The 23,384-nt window shown below is 39.2% G+C and overlaps 1 non-coding gene across 1 annotated transcript; it reads left to right on the top strand.

Moving 5' to 3' along the window:
- The first annotated feature begins 22,077 nt into the window (after positions 1–22,077).
- On the top strand, positions 22,078–22,183 carry LOC118490880. Its single transcript, XR_004890105.1, has one exon. It is a non-coding gene; the product is annotated as a small nucleolar RNA R71 (small nucleolar RNA).
- Positions 22,184–23,384: the final 1,201 nt, after the last annotated feature.

Raw genomic sequence — 23,384 nt, 5'->3', positions numbered from 1 at the left:
TTGTAGTAAGCCCTCTAGAACTTGTTTTTACTTCTCATTTTGTTGGTTAAAAGGTTATGTAATGAGTTAATCTAATGAATCTCAAAGAAACATCAAGATGATCACTAACATAAAGCTTAATAACTTGAAATCTAAGTTGATTTAGTATATGTGTGGTATTTGATGATTGATTTATTGTGATTATGATGATGATCATCATAAGAAGCTTGCTAGATTGTGATTAACACATGATCTAGCAAGTGAGAGGATGAATCTTGTGAAAATCAAAATGATCATCTTTTATGTGGATCATGAACTTGAACATGAAGTTGTCTTAGAGTATGATGAAGATGGATACATGTTATAAGACTTGTAAATGGGTGATTTCAAAAATAGTTTTCTCAAGAAACCAAAGTTATTTACAAGATTTACAAGATCATGATTTTTAAAGAAACTAATCATGTTTTAAGTGTTCAATCAAAGCTAGAAACATGTTTGTAACAAGAAAAAATACAAAAGAATTATTTTTAGAAAAATCATCCTACAAGTTGTAAAAGACTAAATTTTACAAGAATGTGATTTATAAACAAATAATCATATTTTTAAGGGTAACTAAGCTTACTTAACAACATATTAAGTTACTATAAATTTTTACAAAATTTCAAGTTCATGATGTAGTGTAAATTGCATGATTTTGGCTCATGGTAAGTCTTGAATGAAATGTTGATGATTGATGATGATTTTAAAAGAAAATGATATGCTTTTTAAAGCATGGAAACCTCCATTTTTAAGGGGAAACTATGGCTTGTAGAATTTAAACACTTAGAAAAATATTTTTAAACAAGTGTTTATAAGTAAATTTTGATCATTGTTTTCAAATAAAAACTTGCCATAATTTTTGTTACAAAAATTACAAATATTGAAGGTTGATTTTTGAAAAATAAAAGTGACTAAGTATATATTTAGAAGTCACAATTTGTGTGTAACTTGTATATTATGTGTATTAGTTATATTATTTTAGAAACTTGAAAATAATATAACTTACCAAAATACCTAAAATTGTAATACAAAATAATACCAAAATTTCAAGAAAACAAATCTATAATTTGAACCCAAATATTGGACAATCGGACAAACGGACGTATGGACTACACTTATATATATTCCGGAATTAAATTCATATACACATATTTTGACAAATGAGTTTAATGGTATTTTGGAAAACGAAAGAACGGAAAATATGATTTTTACAAGTGTTACAAGATACATCATATTTTATCAAGAAGAAAAGATATTATTTTGAGTAGAGAAAAATATACATAATTTCTTAAACAATTAGAAGATATACTATTTTTGAAGAAAATATATATTTTCTTAAACAAATTAATTAAGAATATATTATTTTGGGTGAACAATGGATTTATAAATATTTTCTAAGTTAATCTTGAAAATACATTATTTTTGGGGTCTATATGAAAGTATAATTATTTTTGCCAAGAAAGATTTATAGATAATTTTCTATAAGAGTTTTCTTAAAATACATATATTTTAAGATTATAAATTGGTGATTTTTCTTGATTAAAAAATAATATTCCGGAAAGTTAAATACAAAATTAAGTATAAGAATACTTAATAAATACAAGAGTAAACTACAAGTTTTGTCCTTTATGTTTACACCAAATTGCAGGCGCTGTCCTTTAGCGCAAAAGTTGACGAGTTTTGTACTTTATGTTTCAAAATCTTGCATGGTTTGTCCTTTGAGCCTAACTCAGTCAGATTTTTTGGTTAAGTATGGTCATGTGCCTTACACATGAGGGCATACTTGTCATTTCAACTTCCCAGGGGTTATTTTGTAAACACTTATTATTGAGGGATTGTATCTACAAAACTGAAAAATAAAAAAAAAGTTTCTAAACTCTTTCTCTTTCTCTGTAATCTCAACCCACCACCACAACCCAATTTCTCTCTAATCTCTCTCAATCATCACCACCGTACCCATTTAGGAATAACCAGAATCAAATTAGCTATGTGACTAACTCAAATTGAGGGGTAAGAATCGGAGTGGTGCGTCTTAAATCTCGTGTTCTAATTTCATCTTCATAAATCCAGACAAGTTCATCCTCACTACGATGCTTCTAAGATCAATAACCGCATCAGTACTCAATTTATTACGATTCACATACTCATCTTCATATACTTGGTAATTGCTGGAAGCATTATCCGTCCTTGTAGTCAAATCGGTGTGAGAATTAGGGTTTAGAGATGAAGTTGACTTGGCATTGACTTTTAAGATATTGCGAAACTCATCGGTGAGACGGGATACAACGATCTGTATTACTAATTTCGCGTGTTTTCGTTCGTCTTTCGAGTCGGTAAAGTCAATCGTTCGCTGAATTTCATCTACTGCTTGTAAAAATTGAGCAATTTCTTCACGATGGTTGTGGAATATGAAGAGGTTCTGGTTGGTGGTAGATCGCCACCAGTGGATGATGGCAGTTGCGGAATCAGTTGCCATTGAAGTTCAGTTTCAGCGGCTGTGGTACAACAATGATGATGGAAGTAAATGTATGTGTAAATTTGATCTCAAAAGCTTGTGAAGATCGAAGTAAGGAGTGATAATCAATCAACAGTTTGGTTGCGTGTTAAGATCTAATTAAGAGTTTACCAATGATGTAACATCTGAGTTTTTGCTGATATAAAGATTGAAAAACTGAGAACACGAGGCGTGCAGGAAGATTTTGTAGTTTCCTTTGGGAATCAATCTGAGTTAGTCACATAACTAATTTGATTCTGGTTATCCCCAAATGGGTACGGTGGTGATGATTGGTGCAGTAGGGTTGGGGTGGTCGGTAGGTGGGGTGGAGGCGGTGAAGGCTGAGGTGGGGTGGGTGGCGGCGGTGGAGGTTGTGGGGTGGTGGGGTGGTGGTGGGTTGAGATCAGTGTTGTAAGAATCGCTAGGCGCTAGTCGGGCGGTGGGGTACCGACTAGCGATTAATCGGGATTAATAGGGATTAATCAGAATTAATCGGATTGAGATTTTTATATGTAGTTTTTAGTTACATATACACACACACATTTTTATATGTAGTTTTTTTAAAGTATACATGTTTTAACCCCACATTAACCCATTTTTTAAGTAACTGGATGGAATTTATATGGTTTGGTCAAAATTTGGCCGACATCTAGCCAAAATTTGGCCAGAATAGGACCGCCATTGACTGCCTAGCTATTAATCGGCCATTAATCAGTGAACCTCCGATTAGTAATTTATCGGCGACTAATCAGAGACTAGTCGGGATTTTTACAACCATGTTTGAGATTATAGAGAAAGAGAAAGAGTTCAGATTTTTTTTTCAGTTTTGTAGATACAGTCCCTCAATAATAAGTTTTTACAAAATAACCCCTGGGAAGGTGAAATGACAAGTATGCACTCATGTGCAAGGCACATGACCATACTTAAACAAAAAATCTGTCTGAGTTAGCCTCAAAGGACAAATCGTGCAAGATTTTGAAACATAAAGTACAAAACACGTCAACTTTTGCACTAAAGGACAGCGTCTGCATTTTGATGTAAACATAAAGGACCAAACTTGTAAGTTACTCTAAATACAATAAAAATACGTATTCTCGTACGTACAAATACACACTGGAATACGCCACCAATACTTGGCAAAATACACAAGCCTACAAATACACAAGTATAGTTATACCCATCCTTGGGAAATATTCATGAAGGACTACAAACAAAATAAGTTAAAATATATTATTTTAACAAATATTCCAAATTATTGATAACTATAATTTAATTTAAAATATTATTATTTTAACCAATAATTATATACATTGGAATAATATAATGTACATCAAGACGTAACTCAAAGAATGTTAAGTCATAACAACGAAGACTAAGAGTCGTTACACAACCTAGCCGTCTAATAAAACATAGCGCGTGTGTAGGTAGTTTCACGACACCAAGTCAAGGCCTTTGAGTTACACCGGACAGCAAGACGCAAGATTGTGAGTTCATGTCCCCCTTTTCTTTTAACTGTTTTCAGTTTTATAACTTCAGGGGTGAAATATATGTTACAAATGTTTACAAACGTTTACAAACGGTATGGTTAGCTATGGAATAAACTATTAGATCATGTGAATGGGTATGCGCACACTTAAGACCATTAATCCTCGTATAAGGACCGAGAGACATGAGTGATAGATCTATTTGGGTGTTGCGAGCCTCACCCCTGGGCCAGAAGTGGCCGAAGGTGGTGACTATGTCTTCCGCAAAAGTCAGGGTGTGACACTGAGTGTGTTGGATTTTATAAAAACAGAAGAGATGGGGGTTTATTTATAGGAGAGATGGTATTTTAAATTGAATAAAAGTTTTTTTTTAAATATATGACCGTTTGAAACGGTCAAATTTTTAAAATTCAAAAAGTTCACATCGCGAAAAGGATAACGGGAACAAATATTTAAACCCCCTTATAATGGTGTTAGACGACGCTATGGAACGGCATAATGGAAATTGGCGTGATATACCGCTGCATTACAGGGGTCTAACCCACTGACCACGATTCAGCATTTTATAATATTGATAAAAAATCAGTTTCCTTTACAAAGTCACAAATAAACTTCTCACTACCATAAAACAATTTTTGCAAATGACCAAAATCTATTGTTAAATGATGTAAGCAATGACAATAGCATCATATATCATTTGGTTTATTGGTAATTCACGTGCTTCTATATCTTTAGCGGTTGGTAATGTTCTTAAATCATTGCTAAATCCAAAAATATTAATAAACCTTAGCTAAAATAGAAGATAGCAACGAAATTATTATTCTCAATGCTATGTTAAGAATTAGCAAAAGAGTTCATTAGCAACTCATTTAGATGTGTGAGTACAACTCACATGATTGCTAAAGATATATAATATTTATTGGATCAGTTCTGTTTATACATGATGGAAAACATGAAAACGTATTTGTCATCGCAGACAGTGCGGTGGAGAATCCAGTGAGAGAAGACGACATGGAGTTTGGCATCTTTGTCAAGGTGATCTGGTTACTCCTTAGGGTGCTAACTGATGATGGTGACTGATTAAACCCAAAAGGGTATCAGCCGTAGGAGAGGGAAGTCGAACGTGAAGATGTTATGCTTATGGGGTATCTCTAATTGTGTAACTGTCTAACCCCTTAACCTCCACATAAGTCTCCTTATATAAGCACCAAGGAGGAAACCTAATTAGTTAATAAGGGTAATATGGTCCATCAACAATTACCAACTAATTATTTAATAGGTTATTATATATTTTGATCAATATTATGTAAATGATTATAATGGCTATAGATTAAATATTAATACATAATATATTTAATCTTACATTCTCCCACTTAGCCAAGTAATCATTTACTATGAGTATTAGATAAGCCTGATCAGGAGTTAACACTCTTTTTAGCCTTAAACAAGTACTATAGTAGAGAAATACAGCCGTTGAATCATTATGCGACTCAGGACCCCCATTAATCATACTATAGCCTTAATTTAAAACCTAATCGTCATGATCAAAATACGCATAAGCCCTTTGTTTGATATGTAACTTTATTTGTCTATATGCCATTATACTGGTTGAACATATTCTAAGAGACATACAAAATCAAACTGAGGGAATTTCATTAACATAAAACATAAGCTAGTACAATATGCTAAACAAGGTCTTTACTAAATCCCATATTCCGAACATGTTCTTCGTAAACCTTAGGAGGGAGACCTTTAGTCATCGGATCCGCAAACATATCTTTAGTACTAATATACTCGATACAAAGATTATTTTCCTCAACTCGTTCACGCACGAATAGATATTTTGTATCGAGATATAAACCAGCTCCAGTCAAACTGTTACTGTTCGAGAAACTGACGACAGCTGAATTATCACAGTAAAGCTTCAATGGTCTAGAAATGGAACTAACAATTTTGAGTCCAGTGACCAGATTTCTAAGCAACATTCCATGACAGGTTGCGTTATAAACAGCAGTGTACTCTGCCATCATTGTGGAAGTTGTGGTCAACTGTTGTTTATGACTCTTCCATGAGATAGGGCCGCCTGCTAACATAAAGATATAGCCCGAAGTGGATTTCTTGTCATCTTTGCATTTGGCAAAGTCAGAATCAGAATAGCCCACCACTTCTAAATGATCACTTCTTCTATAAGTCAGTTTATAGTCTTTCGTCCCTTGCAGATATCGAAGTACCTTCTTAACTGCTTTCTAGTGATCTAGGCCAGGATTAGTCTGATAACGGCCTAGCATTCCAGCAATATAAGCGATATCTGGGCGAGTACAGACTTGAGCATACATCAAGCTCCCGAGTACTGACGCGTAAGGTATCTGGCTCATTTGCTCCTTCTCAACCTCTGTTGTCGGACACTGGAATGAACCGAAAACATCTCCTTTAACTACTGGAGCGACGGAGGGTTTTCACTATTGCATGTTATAACGTGTAAGGACACGATCTATGTAAGCCCTTTCAGACAATCCTAAGATCCCTTTGTGTCTATCTCGGTGAATTTCGATGCCAATGACGTAAGAAGCATCTCCGAGATCCTTCATGTCGAAGTTATGCGAAAGTAACCGCTTCGACTCATGCAACATGTCTAAACTATTACTTGCCAATAGAATATCATCTACGTAAAGGACAAGTATAGTAAAGTTACTCCCACTCATCTTGAGGTAGGTGCATTGATCCACTTGATTCTTCATAAAACCTTGTTTCTTCATGACTTCATCAAACTTGAGGTACCACTGACGTGATGCTTGTTTCAACCCGTAAATGGATTTCTTCAACTTACAGACTAGATGCTCCTGACCTTCAGGTTTAAAGCCTTCAGGTTGTTTCATGTAAACATCTTCGTCCAAGTCTCCGTTAAGGAAAGTGGTTTTAACGTCCATCTGATGCAGCTCTAATCGAAATGAGCTACTAGGGCCATGACAATTCTTAATGAATGTTTATGAGAGACAGGTGAAAACGTCTCTTGATAATCAATTCTCTCTTTCTGAGTGTAGCCCTTTGCAACCAATCTCGCTTTGTAGCGTTCAACGTTCCCATTCAGGTCCAGTTTTGTTTTGAACACCCATTTGCATTCTATGGGTTTGACTTCGTTGGGTAATTCTACCAAATCCCAAACGTCATTTTTCTTCATGGATTCAAGCTCATCAATCATTGCTTTATTCCATTCAGAAGACTGATCACTGCTAATGGCTTCATTGTAAGAGATAGGATCATTGAGCTTTCCGGGATCCATTTCAGTCAGGTAGGTAACATAATCATCCCAATTAGTAGGCCTTCTTTGCCTAGATGACCTCCTAAGTGGATTATCGGGTTCAGCGTTGTCTTGGTTTTGAGCGTTTGATGTGCCTTCGTCATGAGGTATAATGGGTTCTGATTGTAGAGGTGAATTTGGAGTTGGTGCAGTAGCTTCAGGTACAGCAGTTGCATTGGGTACAAGAGGAGTAATCGGAGTAATGGTAAGCGACGAATCTCCCCCCCCCCCCGCGTCTTGTACTTCTTGCAATTCTTCGTAAGGGTTGGTACTGCTCCCACTGACCTTGAAATCCTCCAGGAACGCGACACGCTTGGTTTCAACAATACGGGTGACATGGGAAGGACAATAGAAACGATAACCCTTTGAGTTCTCAGGATACCTGGTAAAGAAACATGTAACTGTTTTAGGGTCAAGTTTCCTTAGGAAAGGATTGTAAAGTTTTGCTTCAGCAATGCAGCCCCATACTTTAATATATTTAAGACTCGGTTTCCTTCCTGTCCAAAGTTCATAAGGAGTTTTAGGGACAGACTTAGAAGGAACTCTATTGAGTATATGAACAGCTGCTTTTAACGCTTCGATCCAGAGGAATAATGGTAAATTAGTGTTGGCTAACATACTGCGCACCATGTTCATAAGGGTACGGTTTCTTCTTTCAGTGACACCGTTCTGCTGAGGTGTACCAGGCATGGTATATTGGTTCACAATCCCCTGGACTTTACAAAACTCATAAAATGGACCAGGAGCTTGACCCATATCAGTATGTCTTCCATAATATTCACCGCCTTTATCTGATCTCACAACTTTAATCTGACGATCTAATTGCTTTTCAACTTCAGCCTTATAATCTTTAAAAGTTGTTAGAGATTCAGATTTCTCCTTAATAAGATACAAGTACATGTAACGAGAATAATCATCAATGAAAGTGATAAATGAAGTATGTCCTGTTATGCCAGCGATTTGGTAGGGACCACTAATGTCAGTGTGAATGAGTTCTAATAAATTAGAGCTCCTAGTGGCACCTTTCTTATTTGCTAATGTCATTTTACCTTTAAGACATTTGACACATGTTCCAAAATCAGAGAAATCAAGAGGAGGTAAGACTTCATCCTTTACGAGACGATTTAATCGTTCTCTTGAGATGTGGCCTAAACGTTGATGCCACAACATGGATGAAGTTTCTAAGTCTCGTTTCTCTTCCATCTTTGTGAGTGATTCATTAATGTTATATGACAACAAAGATTTGGAAAAGCCATCATCTAGTTCTAATCTATAGAGACCACCATCCAGAACACCAGTACCATAAAGAACAGAATCATAGAGGATAGAGAGTTTGCGATGACCATGGGAAACAATAAAACCGTCCATGTCTAACTTTGGCCCTGATACAAGGTTCCGAGTTACCTCAGGAACATATAAGGTATCATAAAGTTTAATACATAAACCAGTTTTCATAACTAATTGTAATGTTCCAATGGCCTTCACTTCTAATTCTCGATCATCCCCAACCTTAAGCGTTCTTTGGTGTCACGACCCCCGACCCCATCCTGGAAGGAATCGGGAGCCGCGAGCAGCCCAGTGGTACCGGTGATTACTTCTAAAAAACATTGCAGCGGAAATTTCATCAAAACCGTGAGTTAGGAAAAATATCAGAGTTTAGAAACACCGGATTTTATTTAAAATAGATGGAATAAATTCCATCTTTACAAAGGTAGCTTTTAATAAAAACAATATTTCTTAATTTGATTTAATTAATAAAATAAGCCACTTCCTGAAGTCCTTCAGTGCCGGATCCAATCCTTACTCCAATCTACTGTAATTACCTGAAACGCGTTTTAAAAAGGTTTTGTCAGCGGGGAAATACTGAGTGAGTTCATTCAGGTTTTATACAAAAACATATTTGTTATAATTCACGGCATTGAGAGTTTTTACATTTGCTTCTTTAAGATTGGCAAAGACTCAGTCACTGCAATTACAACTTTGTTATAATTTACAGTATTAAGAGCGATTACAATGTTTCTGATATCAACCAACTACCCACAGTATTTGTCACTCGACCCATTGGCCCATTCGTCCAATGGTGTCTGTGACTATGGTCATATCACCCCTTGGCTAACTCGTTGTCCGATGGTGAAGATTATCAAGTAATGTATACAAAACCCCACATACCGGCTGTAATTTGGTGATTACAAAGACTTAATCCTGTAATTATAACTTTGAAAATAACTTGGAGTTTTGTAAAACAGTTGATAAAAAGAGAATGACTCACATTATAAGCATGCAGTATTGAATTAACAAGTTTCCTGATTCAAGCTCTTCTGAGAATTAGCATCTACTTTGATTGTAAGTGTATAGTTGGGAGTATTCGGATGGTTAAACATATAGTTTAATGGAATACGTATTTGTGTAAAACCATATCCAACCTAACGATGATCACGAGATTCGAACCTTAACGAATTTCACAAAGTATAGTCTTATTCGGACAGTACTTTGGTATCCATTTAATGAACTCACAAAGTGTAGTACTTTGGATTCCGTTTAACGAAATGCACAAAGTACAACACTTTGGCATTCGTTAGATGGTTCCTGAATCGATCGGACAGAACATCGCTTTGGTGATTAGTGGTTAGAACACCAACGTATAGAGAGAAGAATAGAAGAAATGAACAAAGGAAAATGAATCCTAAACTTCCTATTTATAGGTAAGGTAGATTCATTTTTCTTAGCTAGGAAGTTTCCTTAACCATTAAGTTTTCTTAACTATTAAGTTTCCTTAATCATTAAGTTTCCTTAACTATTAAGTTTCCTTAACCATTAAGTTTCCTTAACCATTAAGTTTCCTTAACCATTAAGTTACTTATCCATTTAACTAATTAACCATTTAACTAATTAACTTACTTAGCTGTTTAATTAATCTTGCTTAGCTTAATTAATCTTGATTAACTTAATTAATCTTGATTAACTGATTAATTAATCATACTTAACTTAATTAACAGATTAATTAATCTACTCAGTTAACTTAACTACTAAGTTTATTTAACTATTAAGTTTTCTTAGCTTTTAAGTATTCTAGCAGCTTCCTGCTTACGAGTTCTAATTTCTAGATACAATGGAACTCGAATTAGTGTATTAACTCAATTCAACTTTAACGACAATCACGAGATAGAAACCCTCACAACGAATGACAAAGTGCGATACTTAAACATCCATCGAATTCACAACGAATGACAAAGTATAACCCGAGTTTGAGCAGCACTTAAACATCCATCGGATAGTCTCAATCGATCGGATAAAGTATCGTACCAGTGATTAGAGTTATTGCCCTAATAACGGGCAGAGTTTTCGGAATTTATAAGGTATAATCCCGAGCTACTATTATAATAAAGCTGAAGGAAAGAAAAGAATTGAACGAATTTCAACTGAACTATCGATCTCTATTTATAGGCTGGAAACAGGGCGCCTCACGGCCCGCGTAAAATCAAAGGAAGGCTTACGCGGCCCGCGTGGGTGTGTGGATCAGATCGAAGTATGCTGAGTCACCAGTAGTCGCGACGCGTGTCCCTTAAGCTTATTCGGAGATCTGCCTTGTTGTCGCGGCCCGCGTAGACTACCATTATGTCTTACGCGGCCTGTGTCAAGCCTTCATGCTTATCCGGTGACCTTCAATCCATCGCGGCCCACGTGAGCTTAAGTTTACTCTTACGTGGCCCGCCTGAAACTCTAAATTCTTGATTTCTTGATTTTTCACAAGGATTAGGATTTCAGGGAAGCGTTTTAGGATATTTTTGGGTGAGTCGTTACATCTGGTTTCTTTCCAGCTTCCGGATTGAAAGGAATCCCTGAGTTGAATTGGTAACATGAACCATAGAACCAGAATCAAACCACCAAGAATTAGCAGGAACACTTAAATTATAGGACTCAAATATCATAAAATAATCGTTACCTTTCTTAGCTAGCCACTCCTTAAAGTCAGGGCATTCCTTCTGCATGTGTCTTGTCTTTTTATAGAACTTGCAGCGGATACTGCCTAAGGAGTTCTTAGAGCTGGAATGTGCACTTGTATTAGAATTAGGCCTTTGGACTTTTGAAGAATCCTTCCTCTGATGATTGTTCTTCCTTTTCTTAAAGTTGGAGGTGGTGAAGTTGGCAACATCAGTAGTGCGATCCATCCTCATGCGCTCTTCCTCCTGTACGCACATGGCGATCAGCTCACTCATCGTCCATTTTTCCTTCTGAGTGTTGTAGTTGATCTTAAATGCTTCAAAGGAAGAAGGAAGCGAAGTGATGATAAAATGAACAAGGAAACCATCACTGATTTCCATTTCCAGCCCCTTCAGCTTATTGGCCATGTCATTCATCATCATGATGTGCTCGCGAATGCCGCTCCTCCCATCATACTTAGTTGTCACCAGCTTGAGGATAAGGGTACTAGCGTGTGCCTTAGACGTTGACGTGATGTCGTGGGTCACGCAAATTTATTCCCAAAACAACTATAGTTAGTGGTAGTAGGGTATCGAACTCAGGGAGTATGTGGAAGATGTGCTGATTGTATAGCTTTGTACTTAAACTAATATTAGACTAAATTGCAGAAATTAAAATTCAAGAGTTTGGATTGTTGATTTAGAAAACTAAATTAAAAACTAATTCAAATCAAAGTTGGTTGTAAAACAAATTAGGAGAGAACAATGATCACCTTAGGTTTCAGTTTCTTTAAACAATTGTGTGTAATTCAACTAGAAATAGTTACATAGACATAACTCGTGTATAGATGACTGAAGTGATAAAAGGGAACAAAGTACTCGGATTATATAAATGCGAGGTTGTTTCCCGATGACCAATTAATCAATAACCAACCCTAACCCTTCCCGTGATATCTCGATTGCCAACGGCACCAAGAACGTACGATTAAGACTAGAAATTGCAATATTGATTAACAAACTACAAACAATCAAACATACACCATGACATTCAAGCAACGCAAGTTATCATTCTAGAAATTCAGAAATTAAACACACAAAAGTTCAAGAAACATCCACCTAAGATGATCACCGAAGAGTTTAGCCGGACATGGCTCGGTGAATCATCATCATAATCAAACTAGTGTTCATACGAATCGAAAATACAAACCGAATGATAAGAAATGTTCACAAACCAAGCAAGTAGCCAAAATTCGCCCCAATGTTCATCCACAACCGTCCAATCATGAAAGATAGTGAAAAGACACTCAAAAACTGATTTAAATGATGGCAGTTACACTTTGGATCGCAGCTTCCACCGTAAATTACGGCTCCACCGTAATTTACGGTGGACATTGTTCTTTTACGGCATAAACAACCTGTGTTACGGTGGAGGAGAAGGTAAAATCCAGGTCCACCGTAAATTACGGTAGGACCGTAATTTACGGTGGTGAGCTGCCTTGTTTTCTTTGTTGTGTCTCTTGTTCCACGCTCGACCCGTTTATCACCAAAGCCTCCAAAGCTGTGTTTTATCCATCCTTTAACACCTGAATTGCACCTGAAACATAAACACCGTAGTTATCTAATTCAAGATAATTACACGATTAAGTGGAGGATTATTTCATCTTTTAACACATTTAAGGGTTGTCCAAAGGACCACCCGTCACATCCCCACACTTAACCGTTGCTTTTCCCAAGCAACTCATCAAAATGATTTCAAAACAAGTGATCAAATCAAACCAAGCAAGGCATGCATTCTCTTTACCAACCCCTTTTTAACACCCAAGCAATGCACCCCTCTCAAATTCTCTCCTCTCGGCTACAAGTGAAAACTAGAAAAGATAAGCTAGACACACACTAGGCAAACGGGTGGTTGCACAATCATAAGCTTGTACCTAAATCGATCATTCTCCTACAATGGGTCAAACATGAATGCAAATCAAAGGGACTTCAAGGTTGTAACGCGGCTAGGTGTATAGGTAGGAAATGGAATATATATGAAGTAGCGAAAATTCGACCCGGTCTTTTTATTACAAACAAAAACAAACTACAAACAAACGCACTACTATATACAAGGCAATTAAGCCCCTTTTTTTTTTCTTTTTATTGCTTTTCTCTTTTTTTCTGATTTGATTTTTTTTTTCAAACAAACAACCATACGATAACGCATTAGCCATATCTACTTCAAACTAGCAAAACTACTAATACTATCACTAACACTATCCGACCGGGTCAAATTTGGGTAAATTTTAAGGAAGTAGCTAGGGGAAACAAATGATAAGCTTCACAGGCACAAAATGGGCAACTAAATGTCCAAACCCCCGCCCCTCTCACTACCATGCTCATATATATACTTATGAGGTCCAACCCCCCAAGTCCCACACTCGCTCACACCATCGACAAGGCTACCTAATGCCCTTATCCTTTCTACATTCATGTTTAACTAAGGATTCAAATCGCATTCAAGCACAAGTTCTAATGCACCCCCACCCGTAGCCACTCTCATCAAAGACAATTATTTATGTACAAGTGTGGCTACAACTCTCACCAAGAACGAAAAAGGTATCAAGGGTTGCCGGTGCATCAACTTGGGGTTAAGTTAGGGCGTTCAAAATTTCACATCATTTCGCTTGGCTCAAAATTTTTCAAAAACCTCAAAATTTCCCCCCATCCCCACACTTGGGATACATTGACCCCAATGTATGGCTTTGGGAGGCTTTGATCACTAAACTCAATCACCATCAACAAAAGCTTGTTTTCTCAAACCCAAATTTCTTTTTGTATTTTTCGTTTTATATTTTTTTTTTATGTTTTTTTTTCTTTCTTCTTTAAACACGACACCACCAACAAACACCAACCCAACAATCAACCACATGATCAAACACCACCCATCCTCCCAACCATAACCAACATAAAATCAACAAATATGTACAAACTATACACAAGAGAGAATACCACCTGATTAATAGTAGCGCGGTCCCGGAGGTCCAAAGATGGATGACATCATATCATTCCACTCTCCAAATCCGAATGCGCCGCTGCTACTCCCCGCTTGTTGTTGTGCTCCCTCCTGTTGCCTTGGGTCAAGCCACTGAGAATGGTGGAGTGGTGGAGTCGGATATGAAATGCTACCATCATAAGGCGGCAATGAAGCATAGTCCACATGTTGTGGATCTTCAACAACCGGCCTTCCGGCATGCCAATCCGCATGCATCCGCCTCATTTGATCATCATGATATCTATTATTAGTATCCACCTCTCGAGAATATGCGAAGGTACGGTTCCATGCCTCATTGCGATCGAAGCTATGTTTTAACGACCGCTCTATGCTTGCACTATTCCTCGTGTTTTGATCATACAACGTCCTCTCCGACCCCGACCATGTATCAAAAATAGATGCCGGCGGACGTTGACTTTCAATTACCTCTTGCATTGAACCACTATAAGCCCACCCCGGCTTATAAGGTTGCTGCGCATAGTCGTAGAACATACCACCGTGACCTCCACCAAAACCCCCTAGACCAACATTTGCACCACCATGCGGCTCGTCCGCATAATCTTCGTCCCCACTCGGAACCATTTCTACATCACTTTCCGGCTCATCCGGCTCTCCAGGTAACAACTCTCTTGCACCCAATTTTAATGCCCTCCACCGTTGACCTTCCGATTTCAACTTATGATAGCGTTCCGACTGAGTATACGTCCAAACATTCCCCAACCTATCCAATGTAAAAGGCTGGTGCCTTTTTGTCAAACCTCGGTCTTCGGATGTTAGCGCTTTCTGTTGTTTCATCAAACCCGTAATTATGCGACAATACGGAACGATGTCTCTTCCATATTTGTTCCGGCAGATCCATAAGTGGTGCATGATAAGGTAACGTATCGGGAAGCGTGGGGACCCATGCATCAACGAATAAAGAACGGGTATCTCTAGGTACCTCACCTGTTCTTTGTCTCCCCTTCTTGGAATGACATTGAGAAGGCAGATTGTATGCAACAATTTAGCTTCAATCTTCAAGTTCTTCCGGTATAGAATACCACTGTATCTACCGGGCAAAAACAATGCTGCCAACATGTCGTTCCATCTCACATGCTTTTCTGGTTTAAGCAATAAGTCATCAAGTGTGGGAATCATGTACTCCTTAGCCGGGAGACTGTCATACTTCCCCAGCCTCTTCAACGTGTCGAATGACATCTCCACCGGTACCCCATGTACCTTCCCAATCAACTTCATCTGTGACGGCTTGTTAAAATTGTGACATTGTAAGGTTGCCATCCACTCTTGAATCTCTGTCATAAACAGGTTACTCTTGTCTTTGTCAAAGCATTTAAGCGCCCCTTCCCAACCTAAAGCGCGAAACTTAGCAAACACCCCGAACTGGCCAAATTGGGGCTCATCAACTTCTTTCTCACAAATAAACGCGGCTGCCTTGTTTTTCAACTTATTCATGCAATCATTGTAAAGTGTTGGCTGCCAAATCTCGGGTTGATCATCCAAAGACCCCGAGTTCCATACCGGCTTTTCACTCGGGTCTAACGCCCTCTCTTCTTCGCCTTCACTTTCACTTTCACTAACCCTACCCATATATTGCCTCTTTCTTGGTGGTTGCTCCTTTTGTTTGCCCTTGCCTTTTGATGATGATGAACTTGATCCCGCTTGTTCCTTTGTCTTAGCCATTACCTACACACATGAGACAAGCAACAAAAGCAAACACCAAATTAAACCCTCTCTTCAAAATCATCCCCACACTTGCTTGTTATCATGGTTGTAGATGTTAGTGAACCAAAAGTATCTCAAAAATTTTTCAAAAATTGGGCATGGTGTCTCTACAATGTAGAACATCCCAAAAGTTCACTACTTTAACCACATATCCTACATCTACAACCACAAACCATGTTCAATAATCAACTTCATAATCATATCTTAACAACAAGCAAGTGGGCAAGAGCAAATAACCTAAATCACCTTACTTTTCACAATGTAGCACCAAAATATAACAACATAAGCTTTCATACCTTGTTTAAAGATGGAAAAGTGCTTGTGAAACCAAAAACTCCAAAACCCCCAAATTATCTCGAATTAGGGTTTCGAATTCGGACCCCAAACTTGCGTTTTCTCAGAGATCTTTCGTCAAAATCAACAATCTTATGAAAAATTAGTCAAGTTAGACCAAAATTGCACTTGATTTGGACAAAAATTGAAGGGTTTATGAAAGCTTGAAGGTAGGAGAAGCTATGGAGGTTTGTGGGTTTGTTTAAGAGAAAGATGATAGTGATGGAAGATTGTGGAATGCAAAGAATGTGTGGCTGGGGTTAAAGTCATGTGATGTTGTTTATTATTTTTTTTTTAATTAATTACGGAACCCCAAACGACTGACACACGTTTCCTGCGTACCGTAATTTACGGTCTCACCGTAAATTACGGTGAGACCTGAACATCAACTTTTCACCGTAAGTCAGTAGACTTACACCGTAAAACCTCAACAATTCCAACTTCCACCGTAAATTACGGTATGACCGTAATTTACGATAAACACTGAACCACAATTCTCTGCCGTAACTCAGGAGACTTTCACCGTAAAGCTCAACTTGTTTCAACCCCCACCGTAAATTACGGCCGTACTGTAATTTACGGTGCATACTGGGCAGTTTTGGTTCTCCAAAATTCGAGTTTTTATGTAAAACTTTTTAGGTTTTTTTTTTTTTTTTACTTTTTCGATTTTTTTATGATTTTTAATTTTTTCAAAAACTTGTAAAAATTACCCTACCCCCTCAAAAATCCCGTGTTGTCCTCAACACAATGTAAGAGCAATTCGTGACCCGAACATCCCCACACTTGTTTCGAACACGGACTTCGAGGAACTATGGTAATTGTGCAATTATACAAAACAAAACAAAACAAAATACTACTATGTACACTACCACCAAACCTGGGCCTCTCATGGTTGTTCCTCATCGACCGGGCGTAAGATGTAGCCCGCTTTGTCAAGCTCCAAGTTGTTGATGTCATTTCCCTCCAAGTACGGCTTCAAGCGGTGACCGTTCACCGTTTGTTGTTTCAATGTTTGCTCGTCTTGAATGTCTACATCACCAAATCGCCCAACTCTTCGAATAACATACGGACCCATCCATTTGCTTTTAAGCTTGCCCGCGAACATCTTCAATCGTGAGTTGTACAACCAAACTTTCTGCCCCACTTCGAACGTTTTCTTACGCAATTTCGCATCATGTACTTTCTTTAGTTTATCCTTATAAGCCGATGCACATTCGTACGCCTCATCTCGAATCTCTTCTATCTCGCTCAATTGCAACTTTCTCAACTTACCCGCCTCATCGTAATCCGCGTTGACTGTCTTGATCGCCCAATGCGCCCGATGCGCCAACTCCATTGGCAAATGACAACCCTTACCATACACCATCCGGTAAGGTGTTGTGCCAATAGGAGTCTTGTAGGCCGTACGGTATGCCCACAAAGCATCATCCAACTTGCTCGACCAATCCTTTCTATCCGTTCTTACCGTCTTCATGAGGATCTCCTTGATTTGACGGTTGGACACTTCGACTTGTCCACTCGTTTGCGGATGGTAAGGTGTGGCGACTCGGTGGTTCACGCTATACCTCTTCAATAATTTTCCGAAGTTGAAGTTCTTGAAATGTGAACCACCATCACTTATAATAACCCGCAGGATTCCAAAGCGAGAGAAGATGTTGGATTGAACAAATTTACAAACAACCGAGTGGTCATTCGTTCGTGTTGCAATAGCCTCAATCCACTTCGAGACATAATCCACTGCCACAAGAATATAAAGAAAGCCATTCGAATTCGGAAACGGACCCATAAAATCTATTCCCCATACATCAAATATCTCTACAACCAAGATTGGTTGTAGTGGCATCTCATCCCTCTTCAATATGCTACCCATCTTTTGGCAGTTTATACAATTCCGGGCGAACTCAATTGCATCCTTAAAAATAGTGGGCCAATAAAACCCACAAGATAGTACCCGATAGCCGGTTTTATGCCCACTAAAATGACCCCCGCAAGCGGACGAATGGGCATGAGTTAAGATTTCCAACACTTCCGTCTCGGGCACACACCTCCGTATAACTTGATCCGGTCCGATCTTGAAGAGATCCGGCTCATCCCAAATGTATTGCCTCACTTGGACCATAAATTGTTGTCGACGCTTTTTGGTCCAATGAGTTGGAATGGCACCCGTGGCTAAATAGTTGACATAATGAGCGTACCACGGTGCAACAAAAGTGGAAACGGCTAAAAGTTGCTCATCGGGGAAACTTTCATTGATTTCACTCACATCATCGATCCCCTCCACCGGAATCCAAGACAAATGATCCGCTACTACATTCTTGCTTCCCTTCTTGTCTCGGATCTCTAGATCGAACTCTTGTAATAATAAGACCCACCGAATCAAACGTGGCTTCGCATCCTTTTTCTCCATCAAGTACCGGACCGCACTATGATCCGAATAAACCACTACCTTGCTTCCCCAAATATACGAGCGAAACTTATCCAAAGCATACACCACCGCTAGTAATTCCTTCTCGGTTGTGGTGTAGTTAAGTTGCGCTTCGGATAAAGTTTTGCTTGCATAGTAAATAACCACCGGTTTCTTGTCAACCCGTTGACCCAAAACTGCACCAATAGTGGTGTCGCTCGCATCACACATTATCTCGAACGGCTTTGACCAATCGGGTGGTTGCAAGATAGGCGCCTTGACCAAGTGTTCCTTCAAAACAGTGAAAGCTTGCATACACTCGTTAGTAAAATCAAACGGGACATCATTTAATAACAAATTGCATAAGGGTTTGGTGATAACACTAAAACCCTTAATGAAACGCCTATAAAAACCCGCGTGTCCCAAGAATGACCTTACACCCTTAACATTTTTAGGAGGTGGCAAAGATGATATTACCCGTATCTTTGCCTTATCCACCTCCATCCCCCTTTCCGAAATCACATGCCCCAACACAATGCCCTCTTGCACCATGAAATGGCTTTTCTCCCAACTTAGCACTAAATTTTTCTCAACGCACCTTTTCAAAACCTTTTGCAATTCGTTGAGACAATTATCAAAAGTAGTGCCAAAAATGGAGAAATCATCCATGAATACTTCGAGCGACTCTCCAACCATGTCCGAGAAAATACTCATCATACATCGTTGGAACGTTGCCGGAGCATTACACAAGCCAAATGGCATTCGCCTAAACGCAAAGGTGCCATATGGACATGTGAAGGTGGTCTTGTGTTGGTCATCCGGGTGTATGGCGATTTGATTATAACCCGAATACCCATCTAAGAAGCAATAATATTTTTGACCCGACAATTTTTCAATAATTTGGTCAATGAAAGGTAGCGGGAAATGGTCCTTAGAAGTGGCGGCATTCAATTTTCGGTAGTCAATACACACCCGCCACCCGGTAACCGGTCGGGTGGCAATTTGTTCACCACTTTCATCCTTGACTACTTGAATGCCGGCCTTCTTAGGCACTACTTGAGTGGGACTCACCCAAGCACTATCCGAAATCGGATAAATGATTCCCGCATCCAACCATTTAATTACCTCCTTTTTAACTACCTCCCTTAGGTTCGGGTTCAACCGCCTTTGAGCTTCTCGTGTCGGTTTGGCGTCTTTGGTCGTGATGATTTTATGCATGACAATGGATGGACTAATTCCTTTGAGGTCGGCAATCGTCCATCCAATAGCACCCTTGTTCGCTTTTAAAACCTCCATCAATGCTTGCTCTTGTGCCAACTCCAAATTAGAGGCAATAATGACCGGTAAAGTGTCATTATCCCCTAGGAATACATACTTCAAATGGTTAGGCAAGTCCTTGAGCTCCAACTTTGGTGCTTCCTCCAATGATGGTTTTGTACCCGAATCGATCTCCACCGGTAAACCCTCGAATTGATGGGTCCATGGTGGTCTACCTTCTTTCATTGCCATAGCATCTTGTGCTTCCTCTTCAACCCGTAGTGCATAAGCATGTACCTGTTCAGAAAAGTCACACAGGCAAATATCCAAACCATCCTCCTCATACTCATGCGGGTTGCATCCATCTACTATGTCTGCCATGAAACACTCATCAACACCGTTAGCATTAGAATTGTTAGTAAAAACATTCAAACGCATTTTTCGATTTCCAAACGCCATATCAACTATACCAAATCTACAATCAATAATAGCATGTGCGGTGCTTAAAAATGGCCGACCCAAAATTATATTTTGTTGTTGCTTAGGGTCCGCCGATGAGTAATCCAAAACTAAGAAGTCCACCGGGTAATAAAACTCATCAATTTTCACAATAACATTTTGAACCATACCCCGAGGCAACTTATGAGACAAGTCGGCCAAAACAACCGTCGTCTCCACCCTTGCTAATGGACCAAAGTCATATTGGTCGTATAAGCCCCCCGGTAAAATGCTAACTCCGGCTCCAAGATCTAGCAACGCCTTAGCCATTTGAAAATTACCAACTTGTACATTAATCAATGGCGTGCCCGGATCTTGGAGCTTAGGAGGAAGCTCTCCATTCAACACCGCACTTACTTGCCCGGTCAAATCCACCCGCTTAGGCACTTTCTTCTTGTTTTGCCTTTTTTGTGTACATAATTCTTTTAAGAATTTTGCATAAGCGGGGACTTGTTTTATTGCATCGAGAAGTGGGAGATTTATTTTTACTTGTTTGAACATATCCCACATCTCCTCTTTTTGAGGACCTCTCGACACAATAAAATTTTTCTTTCCCGGGTCAAGTAGGGCCGATGGAAATGGAACTTGACTCGGTTCACCCTCAACTTTTTCATTCTTTTCACTTTCACCCAAGCCCGGTTTTTTAATAATTGTTTCTTTTGGTTTAACCGGTGAAAGTTCATCATCACTTTCAATTCCCGTGATATCCTCAACCACCCCCTCAACCAATCCGGGTGACAAATTGGCTTTAAATTCTTTCCCACTTCTTAAAACACTAACATGATTAATATTAACATTACCTCGTGACGAACCATGTGAAGGGTTTACCTTAGTGTCGCTTGGAAGTTGACCCTTTCCTTTCTTCAATTCCGCCACATCGGTTGCTAATTGACCCATTTGGGTTGTTAGTGATTGGATGCTTTTATCACGAACCTCATCTTTTTGCATTCGCACTTCGTCAAGTTGGTTCCGTTTTTGCATCTCCATTTGCATGCTCTTAAGCATCTCCATCACCTCGTTTCCACCCGAAAACCCCCCTTGTTCTTGACCCGTTTGGTATTGCTTTTGATAACCTTGGTTATTTCCGCCTCGGTACCCACCTTGGTTATTGTAAGATGGCCGTGAACCAAAATTACCTTGGCTACCTTGAAAATTTGGGTTCGCTTGATTTGAAGGGTTCCCATATCTAAAGTTCGGATGGTTCCTCAATCCGGGGTGGTAGGTATTAGAATTCATGTTGTTGTAGTTCCTACCACCTCCTCCTTGACCTTGACCTTGAACCGCATGGACTTCCTCGTATTGCCCGTCCAATATCCCTTGGCAATTTTCAGCCGCATGACCTATTTCATTACACAAAGCACAAACATCATATATTTGGTTAGTGGTTTGAACATTACCATCATCTATGGCGTGCACTTGCGGTCGGGTAGTGGTCGGTCGGGCTCTTCTCGAGGCTTGAGCTTTTCTTTTTGATGTAGTTGCCATGCTTTCCAAAAACTCCCAATCTTCATTCTCATAGTTTGTTCCAAAAGTCCCACCGGTGATAGACATCAAATCGCGTGCGTCTTCGGCACTTAACCCCTCATGAAAGGCATTCATCAACTCCCACAATTCAATCCCATGGTGAGGGCAATTTTTAATCATCATATTGAATCGTTCAAACGCTTCATGGAACATCTCACCATGTTGTTGTTGGAAGCTCCTCAACCCCTTTCTAGCATCATTGGTCTTTTGGGCGGTATAGAATTCGTCTAAGAAAGTTTGTTGCATTTCCCCCCAAGTGTAAATAGATGCCGAAGGCAAAGTGTAGAACCACATCTTTGCCTTATCCTCCAAAGAAAACTGAAATAAGACCAACTTGACTTCATCGGCCGAAAAACCTTGACTCCCAAAAGTGTTGCAAATTGAGTCATAGGCCTCTAAATGGAAATACGGCTCCTCCGTTGCTAACCCTTTGTACTTCGGTAAACTTTGCAATGAGTTTGTTCTTACTTCAAAAGTTCTCCCTTGGTTGTTGTGAGGGATAACCACCGGTGAAGGGTTTTGAGTAATGATTGGCCTGAAATGTGCCTCTATTCCCCTTGCTTGTTCCCTAAGATGCCTTCTTGGAACACCCAATCAACCCCTTGGACGAATAGGACCCATTGGTCTTGGTATAGGCCCTTGTGGTGCAATTGGTTGTTGGGGCATCGGTGGGTATTGAATCGGCCTTTGAAATTGTGGTTGTACATGTTGTGGCCGAACTTGTTGCAATGGAATAGGTTGTTGTATTGGTGGCACTTGTGGTCTTGGCCGAATGTGTTGTGGTATAATTTGTTGTTGTGGCATTCCACCAACACTTGCCATCCCTTGAGATTGACTTTGCAAATACCCAAACTCCCCTTGATCACCATAACCTCCATAACCGTACCCATCATCTTCATAACCCTCATAATCTTCAAATCCCTCATCATAACCATCTCCTTGAATTCCCGAGGTCTGCCCAAATGGGATGGTCGAATACTGAAAGCCCGATTGTTGTTGTTGTGGTCTAAAAGATGAAGTAGTATGCACGATAGTTGAATTGGGTGCAATTGTGAAGGTGGATGATGATTGACCCGTAGTTGGGGGAAAGAAGTGAGATAATGGTGGGATTGTGGTGGATGGATTGTAGGTGATGGTAGGCTCAGTTTGAGTGGTGATTGGTTGGGTGACATTGGATGGTGTAAATTCAGCGGTGGTATTAGGTAATGTAGTGTTTGGTGATGGTTGGGTGGAAGTAGGTATAAAGGATGAGGATGATTGACTGGTTGTAGGTGGAATCTGAGAATCAGCCATGATGTTTCTCGGTGTGATGGGTGAAGTGGGTGAACCAATGATTTTGTTTTCTCGAACTAAAACTCGGTTTTGTCTTAGCGTTCTTTCAATTTCCGGATCAAACGA

The sequence above is a fragment of the Helianthus annuus genome, chromosome 3, assembly GCF_002127325.2.
Source record: "Helianthus annuus cultivar XRQ/B chromosome 3, HanXRQr2.0-SUNRISE, whole genome shotgun sequence".
NCBI lineage: Eukaryota > Viridiplantae > Streptophyta > Magnoliopsida > Asterales > Asteraceae > Helianthus > Helianthus annuus.
This window is presented reverse-complemented; position numbering and strand designations above follow the sequence as displayed.